The 18,748-nt window shown below is 39.6% G+C and overlaps 1 protein-coding gene and 1 long non-coding RNA gene across 19 annotated transcripts in view; one reads left to right on the top strand and one right to left on the bottom strand.

Annotated features, from left to right (window-relative positions):
- Positions 1-18,748, top strand: part of DYM (dymeclin) — a 384,258-nt gene that overhangs the window by 171,267 nt on the left and 194,243 nt on the right. The gene's annotated exons all lie outside the window — the stretch shown is intronic.
- The window catches only part of LOC145534474 (uncharacterized), a 30,792-nt gene that overhangs the window by 9,289 nt on the left and 2,755 nt on the right, over positions 1-18,748 (bottom strand). Inside the window, exon 2 of the long non-coding RNA XR_014074653.1 lies at positions 13,060-13,272. This is a non-coding gene — a long non-coding RNA (uncharacterized LOC145534474). The remainder of the gene's footprint in view (positions 1-13,059; positions 13,273-18,748) is intronic.

Raw genomic sequence — 18,748 nt, 5'->3', positions numbered from 1 at the left:
TAGTTTTTCCAGTGGTCATGTATGGATGTGAGAATTGGATGGTGAAGAAAGCTGATCGCAGAAGAATTGATGCTTTTGAACTGTGGTGTTGGAGAAGACTCTTGCGAGTCCCTTGAACTGCAAGGAGATACAACCAGTCAATCCTAAAGGAAATCAGTCCTAGGTGTTCATTGGAAGGACTGATGTTGAAGCTGAAACTCCAATACTTTGGCCACCTGATGCGAAGAGCTGACTCATTTGAAAAGACCCTGATGTTGGGAAAGATTGAGAGCAGGAGGAGAAGGGGACGACAGAGGATGAGACGGTTAGATGGCATCACTGACTCAATGGGCATGAATTTGGGTAAACTCTGGGAGTTGGTGATGGACAGGGAGGCCTGGCATGCTGCAGTTCATGGGGTTGCAAAGAGTTGGACACGACTGAGCAGTTGAACTGAACTGATGAGTAACTGAAAACTGACAATCCTAGTAGTTTTTTAAGATTTATTTATTTTTGGCTGTGCTGGGTCTTCGTTGCTGTGTGTGGACTTGCTCTAGTTGCAGTGAGTGGGGCTACTCTTCATTGTGGTGCCTGGGCTTCTCGTTGCGGTGGCCTCTCTTTTTGTGGAGCACAGGCTGTAGGCGTGCAGGTTTCAGTAGTTGTGGCACGTGGCCTCAGTAGTTGTGGCTCCCGCGCTCCAGCGCGTGGGCTGAGTAGCTGTAGCGCACAGGTTTAGTTGCTCTCTGACATGTGGAATCTTAGTTGCTTCCGTGACCAGGGATCAAACCCGGGCATTGGCAGGTGGATTCTTACCCATAGACCACCAGGAAAGCCCCTAGTAGGGTAAAAAAGGAAGAGAGTGTTTTTTTCTTCCAGGTAAAAGTTAAAGTAGACCTTCACGGGCTTATAAGGAGGCCCTGCTCCAGGAAGTCTGTGTGAGCATCCTTTATCTGCCGTAACAAATCACCAGTCTTAACTCCCCAAAACAACACAAATGCATTATCTCACAATTCTGTAGGTTGGCAGTCTGACTTGACTCACCAGTTGTCTCTGCTTCAGGTTTCACAAGGCCTAAATCAAGCTGCTGGTCTGCTGGGCTCTTCTCAGGAGACTCCAGGGAGAATCTGCTTCTAGGTTCCAGGTTGTTGGCAGAACTGGTTCCCTGTGATGGTAGAACCAAGGTTCCCAGTTCCTTGCTGATGCTCAACTGGGAGCTACTTCATAGTTCTAGAAGCCACTCTCTGGTTCTTGTACATCTCAGAGTCTAGTGGCATATCAAATGATTCACATGCTTGGAATCTCTTTTATTTTTCTGCCACATCCCCCTGACTCTAGCCAGAGAATGTTCATTGCATTAAGGGCTCTTGTGATTAGATTGTGCATATCTGGATGGTCTGGGATAATCTCCCTATTTTAGGGTCTGTAATCCTAAAATAGGGAGTTGTGTGTGTGTGCTCAGTCATGTCCAACTCTCTGAGACCCTTTGGACTATAGCCTGCCAGGCTCCTCTGTCCATGGGATTTTTCAGGCAAGAATATTGGAGTAGTTTGCCTTCTCCTCCTCCAAGGGATCTTCCCATCCCAGGGATCGAACCCATGTCTCCTGCGGCTGCTGCATTGCAGGTGGTTTCTTGACCCGCTGAGCCACCGGCGAAGCCCAAAAGGATGCACTCAGCGTGGAGCTCGAACCCAGTGACCCTGAGGTTCAGAGTCTCGTATACACAGATCCCAAGAGTTAGGGCCTGAGTAAACTCCTTTCATTGTACCTCCACCATCCCTAGGTTCTGATCTGCCTATTTATGGGCCCAGTCAGCATCTGAGTTTAAGCCACAGGATAGAGGAAGACACAAGAATAAAAGGTGAGGCAAGGCACCAGGTGACTCTTAAGGTTTCCAGAAGCTGCCTTCATATCTTATAAGCCAGAACTTGGTGACCTGACCACATGGAGCAGTAGTGGAAGCTGAGAAATGTAGTTTTTATTCACTGCAGCCATATGCCCTGCTAGAAGAATCTGTTCCTGTAGAAGGGGGAAAATGGGCCACTAGGGAACAACCAACAAGTTCATGTTTTTCCAGTTTCTGGAAAACAAGAAACTGGAGGGTGTTGTAATAGCACAACTACCATACTGTAAAGAGGGCAGCAGTGGCTTCCTGGGTGAGCTAAAGGCCCTCAGGGGCAGATTGAAGCAAATCCTTAAATAAGCAGTGTCACTTGGCATCAGAGCACCAAGTTCCTGTACCTAGAAGAGCATCTAGTCTTGATTTATTCATCTATTCTTGTGTAACTGGCACAGTGCTTTTATAGCGTGGATTTTAGTAGATATTTCTGCGATGAGCAAAAAATGTTATTGCTCACGTGGCACTTGGAGTAAGATTGTTTTATAAAGTTACAGTGGATTTTTTTTTAATCCAACTTTCTGTGAAAATACATTCTTGGATATTATATTGAATCCCAACTAGAAATCCCCACAGTATATAACCAGTCCATCCTTTTTTGCATTAGGTGGGTCCTTAATGCCCGCAACATTTAAGTGTCTAACCTACTGGGGAAAAAATGTGCAAGTATGATTTAGGAATAAGAAATTCAGTTTCAATCCAGGAAAATTTCTATAAGACCAACTGTAAAGTAAGATAGAAAATGGTAAGTTGTTCAAAGTGCTATAGGAACATAGAAGAAAGTGGGGAGTAACTCTTACCTAGGATAAAATGGATGAGTCTGTGAAGTTCATGGCAGTCAACTGTGAAAGTATGAATAATATTTCAACAGATGAAGGCAGGGACACAGTGGAATCATATATGTAACTAAAAAAACATCAATGTGCTGATAAGGAAGACAAATTTTGGCAAGTATTCCTTTCTTTATCATCTGATGGCTCAAGTGGTAAAGAATCTGCAGGCAAGATGGAAGACATGGGTTCAGAACATCCCTGGGTCCCATGAGATTGCAAAGAGTCAGACACATCTGAGCAACTCACTATGCAGCCTGTGTTATTATAGAAGAAACACTTTTTTTTTTTTTTTTTACTTTATATCAATGAATGTTTACTTTAAGAGCTTTTCTGGTCTGCAGCCTCTATTCCTTTTCCTGTTAGCAGAAGTAAAATCAGATACTAGGACTTCCCTGTCAGTCCAGTGGTTAAGGCTTAATGCTCCCAATGCAGGGGGCATGAGTTTGATCCTTGGTTAGGGAACTAAGATCCCATATGCCACACAGAGCTGCCACAAAAGAAAAAAAGATTTTCCTAAGAACCAACAATAAAATTGAAAAGAAAAATCAGAGGTAGACACTGTTTTAGGAGTCATGTTAATGTAGCCCTCTTCAAGATTAGTGAGTTCTATATTTGCATTTAAACTTTGACTAAGGTTCTTCTGGTAATTTTTTAGCTTTAGATATGCTGGTACAGTATGAGGCATTTTAATGGCTGTTTAATGTCATAATCTTTAGATCAAGACTGTCATTAATTCAAAGGAACTGGACACAAATAGATTTACTCCACCCTGCTCTGTTTTGCAAAGTGGGCATGCTGACACTAATAGCAAAAAAGGGTGTGGTAGCTTTCATATATTTCAGTGTCTTTCACAAAGAACAGTGTAACAATGGCCTTCGTTTCAGCTTAACCTGGGAAAGGACTAAGGTAATTTAAGCTGTTCAACAGTGGCTGCACACCTTTGAAGGCAGCATAGGAGAGACTGATGAAAAGGCAAGACAGTAAGGTCCCTCTGAAATCCAAGATGCTGGGAATCTGATTTTGTGTTTTGTTCTCCTGCAGATACCATTTTTCCTTGGTGGTGGCCACATGAGCCGCCAGGGCTCTCAAGCCACCTTACTCCTCCGAGAACAGCACTGCTCTACTAGTATCTCTGTTCCTGACTGCACTTCCACATTAGATTTCATTTTAAGAAAAGATTTCCATTGCTTTCAATACATATGTTGCAGAAAGCAGGGGGCCCCATTCAAGGCCCACAGAGTGGCTCTTGTCTAGCAATCGGAAATGAATTGTCCGAGGAGACACGTGTGCTGACAAAGCAAGAGACGTTATTGGGAAGGGCGCCCAGGTGGAGAGGAGGAGGGTAAGGGAACCCAGGAGGACTGCTTTGCCATGGGGCTCGCAGGCTCAGGTTTTATGATGGTAGGGTTAGTTTCTGGGTTGTCTTTGGCCAGTTATTCTGACTCAGGGTCCTTCCTGGTGGCGCACACATTGCTCAGCCAAGATGGATGCCAGCGAGAAGGATTCTGGGAGGCGGTAGGACGTGTGGCGTCTCCTTTTAACCTTTCCCGAGCTCTTCCGCTTGACGGTGGCTTGTTAGTTCTGTGTTCCTTACTAGGACCTCCTATTGTAAAATAACTCACACAAATGGTTACTATGGTGCCTGGCCAGGGTGGGCAGTTTCAGTCAGTGTGCTTCCCCTAACACATACATACATACTCACCTCCATGAATAAATGACTAAGGTGAAAATTAGAAAAGACTTCCTTAAGTGATGTAGTAATGATGTTGATCTTAAGTTTCCTCGCACTTCTCAGAAGGCAGTATATTATTCTAAAGTACGATAGCCATCTAAAAGCTCTAAACGATGAATATCATACCTTAGAATAATAGCATTTTTAAAGTAATATTAGTGAAGTCAATGTTTTTTAAATAAATAATGGGTTTATTTGGTTATTTTAAACTCTGCATTTTCTTATATACATGTAATTTACAAACATTTTCTTTTGTCTTTTTTTAATGTCTGCATTTAGGTTATTGAGTTTTTCTACTTGGCTCTTAATCTTTTACTCTCTCTTGTTCTCTGCTCTCCGTAGAATTTTATCTATTAAAAGAATGTAGATTCTTGTAGAGAAAGTCTGTTTTATTAATTATAAGGCATATGTCCCATACTGCCAAACCAAGTATACTGAGTGTTTTGAATTAAATATTTATTGTTTCATTGACTGTTTCCTCTGACTTCCATTAAGACCTCCAGAAATAATGCTTCTCTAATAAGCCTTTTGTTTGTTTTGGGCCAGTATGCAGATTGGTATGGAATGAACCATTGCTCTAGTACTTAGGGTGTGGTAAGTTTTTCTTAGTAGCATATCTAACTTCACTATAGTTCATTTCTGGCGAGATGTTCAGTCTCTGTCATGGTAGGAAACACTTGGGTTTTGTTCTCATTAGATAATAGTACTTATTTGGAAATAGTGACAAGCTTTTGATGATGGCATGGAATAAGAAACTTTAGATGTGTGCAGAGATTAAAAAGGGCTTGATATTACAGGTTTGTTTTTTTTTGTTTGTTTGTTTGTTTGTTTTTACTAAGACAAAGGGTCTGTGCTTATATAGAACTGAGCTTGGGATCTATAACTTAGTTTTCTTCTTCCTCTGAATACATTTAGTGTGTCTGACTAGCAAGGCCTTATATTTCATCATGGATGATAGTTGTTTTCAATTTTTAGGACAGTTTTAAAAATTGCTTTATTGTGTACAGAAAATTTCACCTTCCTGTATATAGCTTTTTGAGTTGACAAGTACCTACAGCGATGAATCTACCACCACGATCAAGATAAAGATAATTTTTATTCCCCTGTACAACTCTATAGGCATACCCTTCCGGCCACCCAAGCCTTTTTCTGTTCCTGTATATGTGAAATCGTATGATATGTAGTCTTCTGAGTCTGGCAATTCATCCATGTTTTTGTATCATTCCTTATTACTGAGTAGTATTCCTTTGTATGGATACTACAGTCTATCCATTTGTTTATTGAAGGACATCTGGATTGTTTTCATTTGGAAGCATTTATGCATGAAACTGCTACGAATATTTGTGTAATGAATTTTGTGGGAATGTAAGTTTTCATTTCCCTTGGGTATATGCCTAAGAATGGTGTCTTTGGGTTACATAATCAGTATGTGTTAAAGAAACCACCAAACTCTTTTCCAAACTGACTGTACCATTTTGCATTCCTACTAACAATGCATGAGTGTGCATTTTCACCAATAACTAATGATAACTTTTTGTAAAAACCTTTCTAGTAAATACATAGTAGTATCTCATTGTGCTCTTTGCATTTCTCTGAGGATAATAATGTTGAGCAGCTTTATGTTCATATAATTGATTTAGCTTGTTTATATTCATGTATTCATATAACTCATTATATTCATGCAACTTCTTTGCTGAAATGTCTGTTCATACCTTTTTTTTTATATTGGGTCATTTGGTTTTTTTTTTTTTCTTTTTTACTTTCAAGATTTCTTTATATATTTTGGATATAAAACACACAGGTATGTGTTTTGCAAAGATACATCGACCAGTCAGTAACTGTCTCTTCCTTTAATAGCAACTTTCAAAAAGCAGAATTTTTTATTTTGATGAAGTCTAATTTGTCATTTTCTCTCTTATGAGTCATATTTTTGATATCTACTTTGATATCCCTTTGATATCCTTTTCCTAACCCAAGGCTACAAAAATATTCTGCAGTGCTTTCTTCTATAGATGTTTTATAGTTTCAGGTTTTATTTTTCATTTTTTTTGCATATGGTACAAAGAAGGAGTTAGTGTTTATTTTTTGCTCATGGATATGTATTCATTCCAGAAATAATTGTCAAAAAGATATCCTTTTTCCAGTGAATTTGGCAATTGTAGCTCCTGGAGGTTTTTTAAAGAATTTATGGAGATGAGCCTTTCACCATCAGTGTCCTTTGTATTTACCACGTATAAGAATGAATAATGAATGAAAGAGAAATTTAATAAGTCAAAAGAACAATGATAAAACTGACAAACATTTGAACTCCCTGCCCCCGTTTTTCAAGAGACTGACCTGGTCGTTGTATGTACCGGGTCATTGAAATACACCCCCTGCAGCTGTACCTCAGAGCTTCATCCAGCTTTTCACTGAAAGAGCCCATAAACATCTTTGTCCCTTCCCCGTTCTTCTCTCCTTCAGGTTTCACTCCGATGGTGGTCTGTCTTGGGTTGATAACCATCTGAATCACAGAAGCCACAACTGCAAATTATTAAAGCCACATTTTTACCTTTATATTGATACATTGACTTAATGTTGGAATGATAGATTTATAAACATCAAAGCATTTTTTAAGTAAAGAATTAGGCTGAAAACAACCAGACTCACTTGGGTTTAAAATAAGTCAGCACCTATGCTCTGAAGTGTGAAGGAAAAATTGCTTCCCTTTCTGGACAATATACTGCTTCCCTGGTGGTTCAGACGGTGAAAGTGTCTGCTTGCAATGCGGTAGACCCAGGTTCGATCCCTGGATGGGGAAAATCCCCTGGAGAAGGAAATGGCAACCCACTCCAGTACTCTTGCCTGGAAAATTCCATGGATGGAGGAGCCTCGTAGGCTACAGTCCATGGGGTTGCAAAGTCGGACACGACTGAGTGACTTCGCTTTCTTTTTTTCTTTCTTTTCTGGACGATAACGATTTGTATAGCATACTTTGAATATGCTTCATGTACAAGTCTTTCATTTTAGAAAAGATTAGAGCTGTATTTTCTTTATATCATTGTAAGTTATGCCATATGTTCTTGAAAACTACTGAAGTACTCTAAGAAGACATTAAGAATACCTGAAATTCAACATGGTTTGAGTGTGAAGGTAGAATTTGCATAAATTTTGCAATTTTGCTTCTGATTCTGCTTTGTCCTAATACTGTTCTTAATGAGTAGCAGAAAAATGCTTGAGGACAGCTAAGTGGTCTTTAAGGTTTTTTTTCCTGTTTGGAGTCCTCCATTTTAAGTAATGATGAAATTGGAAAAGGCAGAAAGGCCTGCCTGCTGCTGCTGTTCTCACATCCACTGTCAGTCAGGTTCCTCCCCATCGTCTCATCTCATCTGGGCGGAGAGGAGAGTCTACTGAGCGCATAGGGAGGGGTCGTGTTGGTGGGATGATGGATATTCTCATCATTTCCGATTGAATGGACGCATCTTGCCCCCTGTACCATTAAACAGTTTCCTGAGGCTGCCGTAACAAAGTACCAGGAACTGGGAACTTGAAACAGCAGAAATCTGTCATCTCACAGTTCTGGACGCTAAAACTCCAAAACCAAGTTGTCAGCAAGGCCACATTTCCTCAGAAGCCTGTAGGGTAGAGTACTTCCTTTCCTTTTCTAGCTTCTGGTTCTGCTGGCATTCCTTGGCATTATTTGGCTTATAGTTACATCATTTGAGTTTCTGCTTCTGTCATCAAAAGGCCATCTTCTCCTTGTCTGTTTCCATCTCTCTTCTCTTCTTATACGGAGACCAGTCAGATTAGATTAAGTGCCCACCCTACTCCAGTATAACCTCATCTTAACTAACTGTGTCTGCCGCAACTCCACACCCAAATAAATGACATGGGATTCTTTAAAAAAATTTTTTTTAAAAACTAGAAGTTAGGCCCTTAGAGAGAAATTATTGTGTCAGTTCCTGTTGCTAGTGATTTGTAGACCTTTGCTTACTCCTAAGAAAGGAAGTAATTTTATGTTTATGGTTATGACTCTGAATCCCAGCCCAGCCTACAGTGTGATTGTCAGTGTAGTATAAAATGCACAGATACTCTCATAAACAGGATAACTTGTGGATTATTGAATATGGGACATTAATTTCTGTCAGTTTTCTTCTAGTGAATCAGTAAATACTGTGCTTTCTTAATGTTAGGCATTGTTCTGGGTGCTAGGAAAGCAAACATAAAAATTCAGCATTTTCCTTCAAAGAGGTTATGGTTGAATGAGAAGACAGGTACAAGTACATTTTGTTAAGTGGTATATTGGCAGTAAGCACAACACAAAATGGGAAACTAGAATGGAAAGCACCAAAACGTGCTTGAAGCCATCAGAGAGGGTCTCACAGGAGAGTAACACTTACTGAATGGAGGAAGAGGAGTTTGCCAAAACAACAAGGAGATGGGATGAACATCTCCAGATAGTTTTGGCAGCAGGTGCAAAGACCCAGAGGCAAAAGAACATGTGCCTGTCTTTTCACCCAAGGAACAGTGTCCTGGTGTGTCTGTCAGTTACTGTGGCGGTAAGGCTAATACTCTAGTTAGGTTGATGAGAGCATTAAGCTGGTGAGACCAAGATCGGGCTTTTCATCTCCACCCACCTCCACCAATGAACTTTTTCAGTTTCACGATGACCCTATTCTTGTAGCAGAAAACTCCTGTGATCCTTGCCTGTCAGCTCACAGATGTGGATGTAGAGTGTGTCACCACGTCCGTGTGGGTGAAAGGGTGAAGGAGTGTGGTTCTTTCAGTGTATATCCATGAGCACACTAAAAAATGACTCCAAAATGGTCTTCTGATGATGGGTTATTAGCATAATTTCTGGATATGAAGGCTTGTTGTTATTTTTAATGACGTCAATAGATTTTGTGTAGCATTTTTATCTTGTGTGTATTTTTCCATCTCTGTCTGCCATAGAAAGGATGTGACATAAATATTTAATTAGTCTTAACAGAATTTGGCCTTTTCTCATGGCTCCAGACTATCTTACTTCACTGATCTGAGACTTGCAGCATGTAGATTGAGAATTAAGAATTGGAACTCAGATTTTTCAGAATAATTTTACAACAGCTGTAAATCTTTCTGTGCCTTTTTGTCAAGAGAGAGTTTGTAAAGTTAAAATGACCGTAGAAGTGAGCAAGCTTTTTTGATGATCATAAAATGTGCTGAATATGCTATTTTGTACCTAGTTCATTGTGAACTCAGTCTTTCCATTACATTCTTAGTGTTTATACCTAGACTACTCAGCGTAGACAGATGTTTGTGGACTGAGTGACACTTGAATGTAGTGTATAGTTGTTATGAATGTCTCTTGAAGACTAGATTTTTAAAAACAAGTCTCTTAATTTCCCAAGATGATGTGTAAAGATAAATTTAAAAATTTCAGGCTAAGTTCTCGGTCTTTAATAGCTATTTCTGTAATGAGCATGTGCTTTAGGTCTTTCTTTCCTTGAGTCAGCTCCATCCCCACTGGAACCAATTTGGCATCTGTGGGTGGCATCACTTAAATGTGTGCTGTGTCAATCTACCACTTCCCTTGATATAAGGAGGAACATAATGACATATAGAAATGTTTCTTTTAAAATATAAATTGTAAACAAATCCAATCAAGAAATTGTTTTCAAGTAAATTTTATTTCCTTGAATAAAGGAACTTGAGATGAATGTCTGCATTTGTGGATTTCCTAGACCTTGTTATTAGACCACAAGTAGGATAGACAGCAACACTAATGACACGTTGAAATACAGTTTCAGGCCGCATAGCATAGCTGCATTGCTGGGAGCCAAGCCAGCGCCATGCTGCTGCGTGGCCTTATTGGGCGCTTGTAGAGCAAACTGTGATGGAGAGCCACGGTGACATTCTTTTTAAATAGTTGCCTTGTCTAAAGTCAAAAGACTTTTAAAAATACTTAAGCCATGTAAAAAGGAACGCTGGTAATAAATCGATTTGTTTACCACATCTGTATAGATTGTAGCATCATCTTTAAAACAAGGGGGTGATGTTATACTTAATGAGTGCCATGTAAGTTGCCATCTGCTTAGTCTAATATATTTAGGTATTTGGTACATACGACACTTATTGTTTATAAAACTTAAAAAAAAATATTTTCACGTGACTTATCACCTTTGCTTTTGTAGTACATATGTGAAAATCGGTGTCTTTAACTTCTTGGTTTTCTATAAAAAGGAGAGATTCTAAAAACTATGATCAAGTCTCCAAAAGCAAAGTTGAGGTTCTCAAAAATATTCTTGGAAATAAAGTTTGTCCCTAAAAGATTGTATGATTAATCCTATAGATACCATCAAATGTATATTTTAAAACGTTTTAAAATTAGTAAGCAAGTACATTTACAATGATGTCATGAAATTGCTGTGTAACATATTTGCCTTTTTTTTTTCACTGCTTCCTGCCCTCTTTTTAGTTTTAGTGTACGTGTTGTACAGTATTATATGTTACAGGTATATAATATAGTGATTCAAACTTTTTAAAGGTTATATTCCATTTATAGTGATTATAAAATATTGGCTATATTCCTTAGATTATACAGTATATCCTTGTAGCTTATTTTATACAAAGTGGTTTTTAACATTGTACAGGAGGCAATGATCAAAGCCATCCCAAAGAAAAGGAAATCCAATAAGGCGAAGTGGTTGTCTGAGGAGGCTTTACAAATAGCTCAGGAAAGAAGAGAAGCAAAAGGCGAGAATGGGAGAGATATTCCCATCTCAATGCAGAATTCCAGAGAATAGCAAGGAGAGATTCAAAGGCCTTCTTAAATGAATGCTGCAAAGCAGTACAGGAAAACAATAGAAGGGAAAGACTAGAGATCTCTTCAAGAAAATTGGAGCTGTCAAGGAAATATTTCATGCAACGATGAGCACAGTAAAGGACAGAAATGGTAAGGACCTAACAGAAGCAGAAGATATTAAGAAGAGGTGGCAAGGATACACAGAAGAACTATACCACAAATATCTTTATGACCTGGATAACCACGATGGTGTGGTCACTCACCTAGAGCCATTCATCCTGGAGTGTGAAGTCAAGTGGGCCTTAGGAAGCATTACTACGAACAAAGCTAGCAGAGGTGATGGAATTCCAGTTGAGCTATTTCAAATTCTAAAAGATGATGCTGTTAGAAGTGCTGTACTCAATATGGCAGCAGATTTGGAAAACTCAGCAGTGGCCACAGGACTGGAAAAGGTCAGATTTCATTCCAATCCCAAAGAAGAGCAGTGCCAAAGAATGTTCCAACTACTGTACAGTTGCACTCATTTCACATGATAGTAAGATTATGCTCAAAATCCTTCAAGCTAGGCTTCAGCAGTACGTGAATCAAGAACTTCCAGACTTACAAGCTGGGCTTAGAAAAGGCAGAGGAACCAGAGATCAAATTGCCAACATCAGTTGGATGATGGAGAAAGCAAGGGAGTTTAGAAGAACATATACTTCTGCTTCATTGACTACACTAAAGCTTTTGACTGTGTGGATCACAACAAACTGTGAAAATTCTTCAAGAGATGAGAATACCAGACTACTGTACCTGTCTCCTGAGAAACCTGTATTCAGTCAAGAAGCAACAGAACTGGACATGGAACAAGTGACTCAAAGTGGTTCACTAGTTCAAAATTGGGAAAGGAGTACCTCAAGGCTGTAACTTGTCACCCTGCTTATTTAACTTCTATGCAGAGTATATCATGTGAAATGCTGGGCTGGATGAATCACATGCTGGAATCAAGATTGCTGAGAGAAATATCAACAACCTCAGATATACAGATGATACCACTCTAATGGCAGAAAGCAAAGAGGAACTGAAGAGCTTCTTGATGAGAGTGAAAGAGGAGAATGAAAAAACTGGCTTAAAACTCAACATTCAAAAACCTAAGATCATGGCATCTGATTCCATCACTTCATGGCAAGTAGAAGGGGAAAAAGTGGAAGTAGTGACAGAAATTCTTTGGGAGGGGGCTCCAAAATCATTGCAGATGGTGACTGTAGCCATGAAATTAAAAAATGCTTGCTCCTTGGAAGGAAAGCTATGACAAACCTAGACAGTGTATTAAAAAGCAGAGACATCACTTTGCCGACAAAGGTCTGTATAGTCAAAGCTATGGTCTTTCCAGTAGTCATGTACGGATGTGAGAGTTGGACCAAAAAAAAGACTGAACGCCGAAGAATTGATGCTTTTGAACTGTGGTATTGGAGAAGACTCTTGAGAGGATCTTGGACTGCAAGGAGATCAAACCAGTCAATCTGAAAGGAAATCAATCCTGAATGTTCATTGGAAGGACTGATGCTGAAGCTCCAATACTTTGGTCACCTGGTGCGAAGAACTGACTCATTAGAAAAGACCCTGATGCTGGGAAGAATTGAAGGCAGGAGGACAAGGGGACAACAGAGGATGAGATGGCTGGATGGCATCACCGGCTCTATGGACATGAGTTTGAGCAATCTCTGGGAGTTGGTGATGGACAGGGAGGCCTGGCGTGCTGCAGTCTGTGGGGTTGCAAAGAGTCAAACACGACTGAGTGACTGATCTGAACTGATGGTAGTTTTAGTTTTTTTGAGAAACCTCTGTACTGTTTTCCACAGTGGCTGCATCAATTTACCTTTAGATCATCAGTTTAAGAGGGTTCCCTTTTCTCCATGTCCTCACCAACATTGGTAATTTATGTTGGTTTTGATGGTAGCCATTCTGACTAGCGCGAGGTGATATCTCACTGTGGTTTTGATTTGCATTTCCCTGATGATTAGTGATGTTGAGCATCTTTTCATGTGCCTGTTGGCCACCTGCGTGTCCTCTATTTTTTTGGATCTGTCTCCTAAAGTAAAGAAAATAAGAACAAAAATAAACCAGTGGGACCTCATTAAACTCAAAAGCTTTTGCACAGCTAAGGAAACCATTAACAAAGCAAATAGACAACTTGCTGAATGGGAGAAAATATTTACTAATAATATAACCAATAAGAGATTAATACTCAAAATATATAAACAGCTCATATAACTCAACATCAAAAAAACAAAAATGAAATGAAATATTTGCCTATTTTTAAATTTTCTGATTAAGTTCACATTGTAAGTCTTTATTGATCTCAGGGAAAGTAACTAATTTAGGATGCAAGTGCTTATTTGAAGATTTTTAAATTAGAGAATTTAAGTAATTTTAAGTATCAATGATAGTATAAATTCTGATTAAAATATTTGTTACACTGCAAATCTAGGGGATTTTCTTATTTTGAATTTCTTTAACACATGAAATAAATCACAGAAAAGAAGTTTATATCATAGTGTTGCATTGTTGTTGAAGAGGTCCTTTTTTATTATTATTACAATCTCTATTACTTTCTAGACCTGGCAGTGGCATATTAAGTCATTTCATCCTTTCTGAGCTAGTACTAGATTGTTCCTTTAAATGTATTTTCCAGTGTTTGGGCCAGTCTGTTAATCCTTCATACTAGAGATTCTAAGGATCTTCATTGCTGGCAATAGATTTTGCTCCAGGAAAAATGACTTCTGCTGCCAGGGAGTTAAATGATTCAAGGGTTGTGCTTCCACTGCTGCTGTGTAGTTTCCTGACACTCGTCCCAGATTTTCCTTTGCTTATTTTCTTGGTTATCCTTAGATATCCATATTGTATTGGAAGTTTTATCCTGTGTAAAATGTGTGTGAGAGATATTTTATAAATTTTTTGATTTGCAAAATTCATCACTGGCAACAATGATATTTAATGCATGTTAATGAGCTAATCAATGGTATTAAACATGTCTTGTATCCAAGTTTGTGTTTTAATGAATGGTATTTTTTTTATGTTGCTAACAAAAGAAAGTGTTGCTCACCAATGACTTTCATATTCTAAATCCAGGGGACATTTTTTTTCTCTTCTCTGCTCAGTTGCATTTGACCCTTTTAACTACTCTTTCCTTAAAACAGTCTCTTCTTGATGTCCTCATCTTCCTTGTGGGTTGATTGGTTTGTTTGTTTTTGTGAAAGTTTGTCTTCCTCTAGATTTAACATGATCTTATGACGCTATTAAATGTTGGTGTTTCTCAGACTCACCTCCACTACTTCCATAGGTGATCTCAGCCACTCCCACTTATATGTGGATGACTCGCAAACACACATCTCCAGGCTAGACCTACCCTTGGGCTTCTGAAACCGTTTGTCCAGTCAGATACATGGTATCATCTTACGAATTTCTCAGCATCATCTCAAAGGCACCAAGTCCAAAATGGAAATCTTTTCCTTTCCTAGCACTCCCTGATCCTCTTTCTGTTCCCTGCCTCAGTGAATGACATCACCTTTTATGCAAGCCTGAAAGTTGGGAGTCATTTTTGACACTTCCTTTCTCTTACCTCCCACATCCAATTCAGGCCCCAGTCTTTTTAGTAACTCTCTCTCAAATTCATTCCCTTCACTTCCTTACCCATTGCCATAGCTCCCTATTCTGCTGCAGTAACTTCCTAACAGGTCTGTTACCAATTCACCTGTCTGCAGCCAGACTGATCCTTCCCAAATGCAAATCTTACCCTGTAACTCTTCCACTTAATAGACTTCAGACAGATGCTTGCCATTGTTCTTAGGATAAAGAGAGGTCCCATCTACCTCTCTTCTCCTGAAAGGTCCGCTCCTGCCACCCTGTCTTTCACTTGCATAGGAGACATTTTCCCTTCATTCTGAATTTTGCTGTTGGTCTTATGTGTGATGGTTTCATCTATTGATGATTGACTGGTTTCATTGCAGGCTGCCAAAAGGAAAAATTTTAATTATTATATTACAAGTGTATTTTTAGGTAGAATTCTTTTTTCCAGTTACATTTAGTTGGAAAGATAGGATTAATGCTTAATTAATTCTTTCCCTTCAAGAGTACTTGTTACCTCCAGTTGTAACTAACGCATTTTTGTTTCTTGTTTATTTTATTTTATTATGACCTCCTTGATCGCTTTATTGCTATGACCAGTGCGTTTTCTTGGCAAAACTCTATTACCTTTGCCCTGCTTCATTCTGTACTCCAAGACCAAATTTGCCCGTTACTCCAGGTGTTTCCTGACTTCCTACTTTTGCATTCCAGTCCCCTATAATGAAAAGGACATCTTTTTTGGGTGTTAGTTCGAAAAGGTCTTGTAGGTCTTCATAGAACCGTTCAGCTTCAGCTTTTTCAGTGTTACTGGTCGGGGCATAGACTGGATTACCGTGATATTGAGTGGTTAGCCTCGGAAACGAATAGAGATCATTCTGTCATTTTTGAGATTGCATCCAAGTACTGCATTTCAGACTCTTTTGTTGACTATGATGGCTACTCCATTTCTTCTAAGGGGTTCCTGCCCACAGTGGTAGATAAAATGGTCATCTGAGTTAAACTCACCCATTCCAGTCCAGTGCTGTGATGCACTGATCATAGCAAACACCCTCTTCCAACAACACAAGAGAAGATTCTACACATGGACATCACCAGATGGCCAACACTGAAATCAGATTGATTATATTCTTTGTAGCCAAAGATGGAGAAGCTCTATACAGTCAGCAAAAACAAGACCGGAAGCTGACTGTGGCTCAGATCATGAACTTCTTATTGCCAAATTCAGACTTAAATTGAAGAAAGTGGGGAAAACCACTAAACCATTAGGGTATGACCTAAATCAAATCCCTTATGATTATACAGTGGAAGTGACAAATAGATTTAAGGGACTAGATCTGATAGAGTGCCTGATGAACTATGGACAGAGGTTCGTGACATTGTACAGGAGACAGGGATGAAGACCATCCCCAAGAAAAAGAAATGCAAAAAAGCAAAATGGCTGTCTGAGGAGGCCTTACAAATAGCTGGGAAAAGAAGAGAAGTGAAAGGCAAAGGAGAAAAGGAAAGATATACCCATGTGAATGCAGAGTTCCAAAGAATAGCAAGGAGAGATAAGAAAGCCTTCCTCAGCAATCAATGCAAAGAAATAGAGGAAAACAATGGAATGGGAAAGACTAGAGATCTTTTCAAGAAAATTAAGACTTACCAAGGGAACATTTCATGCAAAGATGGGCTCAATAAAGGACAGAAATGGTATGGACCTGACAGGAGCAGAAGATATTAAGATGAGCTGGCAAGAATACACAGAAGGACTATGCAAAAAAGATCTTCACGACCCAGTTAATCAAGATGGTGTGATCACTCACCTAGAGCCATACATCCTGGAATGTGAAGTCAAGTGGGCCTTAGGAAGCATCACTACGAACAAAGCTAGTGGAGGTGATGGAATTCCAGTTGAGCTATTTCAAATCCTAAAAGATGATGCTGTGAAAGTGCTGCACTCAATATGCCAGCAAATTTGGAAAACTCAGCAGTGGCCACAGGACTGGAAAAGGTCAGTTTTCATTGCAGTCCCAAAGAAAGGCAATGCCAGAGAATGCTCAAACTACCCCACAATTGCACTCATCTCACACGCTAGTAAAGTAATGCTCAAAATTCTCCAAGCCAGACTTCAGCAATATGTGAACCGTGAACTTCCAGATGTTCAAGCTGGTTTTAGAAAAGGCAGAGGAACCAGAGATCAAATTGCCAACATCCACTGGATCATCAGAAAAGCAAGAGAGTTCCAGAAAAATATCTATTTCTGCTTTATTGCCTATGCCAAAGCCTTTGACTGTGTGGATCACAACAAACTGGAAAATTCTGAAAGAGATGGGCATACCAGACCACCTGATCTGCCTCTTGAGAAACCTGTATGCAGGTCAGGAAGCAACAGTTAGAACTGGACATGGAACAACAAACTGGTTCCAAATCGGAAAAGAAGTACATCAACGTTGTATATTGTCACCCTGCTTATTTAACTTATATGCAGAGTACATCATGAGAAACACTGGGCTGGAGGAAGCACAAGCTGGAATCAAGATTGCCGGGAGAAATATCAATAACCTCAGATATGCAGATGACACCACCCTTATGGCAGAAAGTGAAGAAGAATTAAAGAGCCTCTTGATGAACGTGAAAGAGGAGAGTGAAACAGTTGGCTTAAAACTCAGCATTCAGAAAACTAAGATCATGGCATCTGGTCCCATCACTTCATGGCAGTAGATGGGGAAATAGTGGAAACAGTGGCTGACTTTATTTTTGGGGGCTCCAAAATCACTGCAGATGGTGATTGCGACCATGAAATTAAAAGATGCTTACTCCTTGGAAGGAAAGTTATGACCAACCTAGACAGCATATTAAAAAGCAGAGACATTATTTTCCCAACAAAGGTCCGTCTAGTCAAAGCTATGGTTTTTCCAGTAGTCATCTATGGTTGTGAGAGTTGGAGTATAAGGAGAGCTGAGTGCAGAATTGATGCTTTTGAACTGTGGTGTTGGAGAAGACTCTTGAGAGTCCCTTGGACTGCAAGGAGATCCCACCAGTCCATCCTAAAGGAGATCAGTCCTGGGTGTTCATTGGTAGGTCTGATGTTGAAGCTTAAACTCCAATACTTTAGCCACCTGATTTGAAGAGCTGACTGATTTGAAAAGATCCTGATGCTCGGTAAGATTGAGAGCAGGAGGAGAAGGGGACGACAGAGGATGAGATGGTTGGATGGCATCACCGACTCAATGGACATGAGTTTGGATGGACTCCAGGAGTTGGTGTTGGACAGGGAGGCCTGACATGAAGCTCATGGGGTTGCAAAGAGTCAAACACGACTGAGCAACTGAACTGAACTGAACTGAACTGACCGCTCTATTATGTAGAGAGAAAATTTTGCGTATCTAATTCTGAATGTCATAACTGGGTAGAAATTCAACTTACTTTAAGAAATAATATTCTAACTGTTGCACCTACTTTTCTGTGGGATGGGGCTGTTTGTCAAATTAGAGCAGTCCCTTTTGCTTAAAGATGTATGGCAAGAGCAACATGAGCAACTTGCAAGAGTGCTTTGAAACACATGTGTTGTGGGTAGAAGATTAAAGATGATGACCTCTTGGTGCCCTCCCAGCCCCATTATCAAGCATCCTTATTTTCCAGTCCCATCCACTGAGAAAACCTCACAGTCTTGTTCATGTCTAAGCCCTGTTAAAGTTTATTCATATCTCTTTCAGTTAAAATACCAAATGTTTTTATTCAGTTGTGGAGTAAAGAATGTAAGATAGTTCATAATATTTTGAAATACTTGAGAAGCTGAGGTTGTAGTTCTGGGCGTTCATTTCTTAGCTCAAATGTCATTCCATTGGTGAAGCCTTTCCTAACCACCCAAACTAGCCCCTCCAGTCCCTCTCTCACCACCTTTTTCATATTTTATTTATTTCATTAACTGAAATTTTCTTTTTTTTTTTTAACTCATG

The sequence above is a fragment of the Giraffa tippelskirchi genome, chromosome 14 (genome assembly GCF_054371585.1).
Source record: "Giraffa tippelskirchi isolate mGirTip1 chromosome 14, T2T-mGirTip1v1.2.pri, whole genome shotgun sequence".
NCBI lineage: Eukaryota > Metazoa > Chordata > Mammalia > Artiodactyla > Giraffidae > Giraffa > Giraffa tippelskirchi.
This window is presented reverse-complemented; position numbering and strand designations above follow the sequence as displayed.